The sequence below is a fragment of the Curcuma longa genome, chromosome 9 (assembly GCF_044706935.1).
Source record: "Curcuma longa cultivar G26 ecotype Majalengka, Jawa Barat chromosome 9, ITB_CL_G26_1.1, whole genome shotgun sequence".
NCBI lineage: Eukaryota > Viridiplantae > Streptophyta > Magnoliopsida > Zingiberales > Zingiberaceae > Curcuma > Curcuma longa.
In genome coordinates, this window is record NC_133869.1 from 38,968 (window position 1) to 44,357 (window position 5,390).

Here is a 5,390-nt window from a genome sequence, read left to right on the forward strand (position 1 = left end):
GGGCAAACTAAGTCAGGCAGTGTGTCAGACAAACTTAGTCGGGCAAACTAAGTCAGGCAGTGTGTCAGACAGACTTAGCTAGACAAACTAAGTCGAGTAGCCCGTCGGACAGACTTAGCCGAGCAGACTAAGTCGGGCAGTCTGTCAGACAGACTTAGCCAGGCAAACTAAGTCAGGCAGTATGTCAGACAGACTTAGCCGGACAGACTAAGTCAAGTAGCCCGTCCGACAGACTTAGCCGAACAGACTAAGTCGGGCAGTCTGTCAGACAGACTTAGCAGGGCAAACTAAGTCAGGCAGTGTGTCAGACAGACTTAGCCGGGCAAACTAAGTCAGGCAGTGTGTCAGACAGACTTAGCCGAGAAAACTAAGTCGGGCAGTGTGTCGGACAGACTTAGCCGAGCAAACTAAGTCAGGCAGTGTGTTGGACAGGCTTAGCCGGGTAAATTAAGTCGGGCAGTCTGTTAGACAGACTTAGCCGAGTAAATTTAGTCGGGCAGTATGTTAGATAGGCTTAGCCGGGTAAACTAAGTCGAGTAGTCTGTTAGACAAACTTAGCCCAGTAAACTAGACCCGACCACGGGCCGGGTCCAGCCCGGACCCGGCCCGGACCTCGGACCGGGTCAACGGGCCGGTTGGCCCGTTGACCCGGTTAGCCGGGCCAAACCGTAACCGGCCCGGCAGGATGCCGGGCCGGTTAAGGTTCAAGGCTGCTTGAACCGGCGGTTCAGCCGGTTAACCGGCGGTTTGAACCGCCGGTTCAAGGTTTTAAATTTTTTTTTTGGGGTAGCCGTTGGAACCGGCGGTTCCAACGGCTCCGAACCGCCGGTTAACCGGCGGTTCGGAGCCGTTGGAGGCTTTTTTTTCTTTTTTTTTTGATTTTTTTTTTCAACGGATGAGATCATTTGACCGTTTTTTGATCAATGGCTATGATTTAGTGTCCGTTATGATCCAAATTCTATAAATAGGGAGCTCATTTCATCATTTTTCACACACTTCTCTACTCTCTAACTCTCATTCTCAACTTCGTAAGTTCGCGTTCTTTCGTTTCCGAGCTCCGACTCCATCTTTCGACTACAATGGAAGGAGGCCGCGGTGGAAGTTCTTCACATCGATCTCGGAGGGGGAAAGAAATAGCGCACGAGGATCCCATCATCCAATCCACCGACGATGAGATCGAGGCCGCCCAACACCTTCCGACGCCCGAAACACAAGGAAGTAATGATGCAATTACTTCTAAGGTTCGGGAACCTCCTCCTCTTAAATCTACTATTTTTACAAAACATTTTGAGAAAGTCACTCTTCCATCGGGAGAAATGCGTGCAAAATGCAAGCATTGTAATGCTTCCTACAAATTCCAAGCCGGCGGCGGCTATGGGTCGTTAAAACGACATGTAGAAACGAAGCACCCGACAGAATATGGACTTGACTTATCTCAAACACAATTATCTAGATTTTCTACCGGTAGTAGTACTGATTCTGGTTTATTTTTATATTCTGATAATAAATTAAGAGAATCATTAGCTAAATTTGTTTCCGTAGAACATTTGTCTTTTAGTTTTGGATCTAAATGCACATTTGAAGATTTTTGTAAAGAATCTCTTAATCCTAGTGCTAAACGTGTTCCTAGGACTACACTTACCCGTACAATTAAAAAATTAGTAAAACAAGGAAAAAAGAATTTAATTGATGAATTTAGTAAATTAAATAATAAAGTTTCTTTATGTGCCGATATTTGGAGCGATCATTGGCAAACTCATTCCTATATGGGTGTGACTTGCCATTGGATTGATAGCTCTTGGATCCTCCAAAAACGGTTGATAGCTTATAGAGTTTTTGATGAATCACATACTGCTCATAACATTGCACAATTATTATGTTTAATTTTAGAAGAATATGGATTAACTCATAAAATTTTTTCAATATCATTAGATAATGCTAGTTCTAATACCGCTTCTATAGATGAATTAAAATTTGTTTGTCAACCTGTTATTGGCGGTTTATTTTTTCATATTCGTTGTGTTTGTCATGTTTTAAATTTATGTGTTCAAGATGGATTAAGACTTTTAGAAAATTATATTAAACCAATTAGAATTGCAATTTCTTATTTATGGTCCCATCCATCTATGATGAAACAATGGGGTAGATTTTGTAGAGCTAATGGAATGAGACCTAAAAAATTTCCACGTGATGTACCAACACGTTGGAATTCTACATATCAATTATTACAAGATTCATTTCAATATAAAGATTTATTATGTTTATTTTTTGCAGAAAATAGTAATACTAATATATATTTATTTTCACAACAATGGAATATTTGTAGTAGTATTTGTGAAATTTTAAAAGTTTTTAATGATGCAACCGAACAACTTTCCGGTGTTTATTATCCTACTGCTCATTTAGTTTTAGTGAATTTTTGTAGTATAGTATTAATTTTAAATGAACATATTAATAATGAAGCTTTAACTTCTTGTATAGTAGCTATGAAAATAAAATGGGAAAAATATTTTTATTTAATTCCTAAAATTTATTTAGTTGCATTTGCTTTAGATCCTAGATTTAAATTAGAAGTTTTACAAGAAATGCTAACTTTATATTATGACGCTTTAATTCCTGTTAAAGATTCTTCTTCTCCTAATCCCGCTAATATTATATATATTATTAGAAATTATTTATCTGATATTTATAATCAATATTATGTTAAATATGGAACACAAACTAATATTTCTGAAACACAACAACAAACTACTAATGTTAATTTAAAACTTTCAAAAGCACAACTTTTATTAAAAGAACGGACGAAACGTCCACGAGGATCCTCAAGTTCCACACAGGAACTTGAGAATTATTTTACCACTTCTTTTGATTTTAATGAAGCAGACATCGAAGATTTCGATATTTTGAAGTGGTGGTCACAGAAGGCTTCAGATTTTCCCATTCTCTCGGTAATTGTAAAAGAAATTTTAGCATGTCCAGTGTCAACTGTTGCTGTGAAGCAGACATTCAGTGCCGGCGGCAACATATTAGACGAACGACGATCAACTATGTCTCCCGACTCATTGGAAGCCCAAGCACTACTCGACGATTGGACCAGAGCCGAGAAGAGAATCCAAGGAATGCAACTTTCAGAAGACGAAGCCGAAGAATTTGATACGGAAGGAACGAATGCGACAGAAGGAACGGGAGGAAATGGAAGTGAGTGAATGAGTGATGTAAAAGGGTAAAAATGTAAAAGAACTACGTGGGCTTTGATTCCCCTATACCCTAAGGGGATACGTAGGCAACTTAATAAGTGCAAGCCCTTTTTTCAATAAATTTTAAATTTAATAAATTTTAAATTTTAATTTTTTTAATATAATAATCTCGAACCGTCGCGAACCGTGAACCGGCGGTTCCGAACCGTGAACCGTAATCGTCTTGGGCGGTTAAGGTTAAGGGTCGACCTGCCATGAACCGTCGAACCGGCGGTTCCGAACCGTCGAACCGTCGGTTCCGAACTGTGGTCGGGTCTAGGCGCTGCCCCCGAGACCCCCGCAAGGGGCGCTGCCCCTTGACCCCGCCCGCTAACCGCTTAGTCATAATATCACACAATAAGCTCAGTCATACGCTCCGGACAGCTCGGCCACACATATGAGAGCTCGGCCACATGATTAGTTCAACTTGGCTACACGTATAAGAGAGCTCGGTCACTCATTCAGGTTAGCTCGGGCATACATAGGAGAGCTCAGACGCATACTTAGTTCAGTTCAACGATTCATATAAGTTCGGACAATGCCCGCACAACCCAACCACTTATACAGATCGGTCACATTGTTAGTGTCAGCCCTTAGTGCCAATTTGGATTGAGTGAGACTCGAGTTGGACTCAAGTCAAATCGAATCCATCAAGAGGGTTACATGATCATCATGCAAGAGATTAATAGGGTATTAATTCTCTCTCTCATCATTAAGAAGGTTGCATGAGCATCATTAAATGGGTTGCATGATCATCATGCATGGCATGCATGAGATTATTAAATGTATTAATTCCATGGAATCCCAAGAGCCAAAAACCCTTCATATTCCATGGTTGGATATAAAAAGGGATGAGAGACTCTTGAGAGAGGACAATTGGTCTTCTTCCTCTTCCCTTCTACCTTGGCCGAACCTAGTATTGTGACTAACACCACGATCTGGTTCTTCTCCATCTCAGTGTTTGTGTGGATACCGTGGAGGCGTGAAACACTAATCGTGCTGAGATCCGTCAACCTTTGAACGCAAGAGTTGCTGTCGGGATTGCGAATGGCTCGCATCGAAAGTAACCTCGATTCCAGTAGATAGAATTGGTAAAACGAATATGGTTTCGCATGGATCTTCTGGAGGGATCATTCTTCCGCTGCATTTTATGCGGCTAAAATTATTTTTAGGCACATGCAGATCCCTACACACATATCTTCCGACCTCAGTCATCAGGTCAGCCATCAACGGACAATTATGCAGACTCTTTCGTCAGACTTATCAACTCATTCAAAAGGATAAGGATAGAGACCAAGTTCCCAGACTTGGTCCCCGACAATCCTAGCCGTCGAATAAAGGTAATCAACACCGTTAAGTCATTAGATGTTTGGAAACTATCAGAGATCGATCCATTGATGGCGCCGTCAGAGCCAATCGCAAGCAGTGAGATCCGAAGATCACGCTCCCGCTACATCTATATAAACCCCACAGGTATGAAAGAAAGCCAGCTTAAATTCTTTATGCATATTACCACTTCTATTTTTCCCTCTTCTGACTTGAATGTCGGAGTAGCCTCGCCGGGAATCCCAAGCGCCCTGCTAATTCGGTCGTTCAGTTCTTTCTTTCTCAGGTTCTTCTCATCGGTAGGTTAACGAAGATTGAGGTGACATTTTATTGACTAGTGGTTTGACTGTCGTCGGCATCGAGCCGGAACAATCTCAAAAATATCCTAATTCTGATATAAAACTACTACATGAATGATTATTAGTTAAGTTAAAATAATTTTGATTAGATTGAAATAAAATTATGTTTACATAATAATATTTTATATAAAATAATTTTAATTAAGTTAGAATAATTTTATTTTATATTATATTAATTTTAATTAAAATTAAAATAATAATATTGAAATAAAATTATTATTTGAAGAAAAATAGAATGAAATACACTTTTAATATATTTGAAAAAAAAACCTTTTCAATCTAGCGTACCTTTTGATTTTCACCAACTAGAGTTTATGGTTTAACAATTCCTTTTTTAGGTAGTAAGATGACTCTGAAAAAAAAATTTGACACGAGGAAGAAGAAGAATAGAAAATAAGATATCAATTGGTAAATATCATTTTCTGTAAAGGTGGAATTTATCACCTTAGTGGTCTCACATGGTTGACCT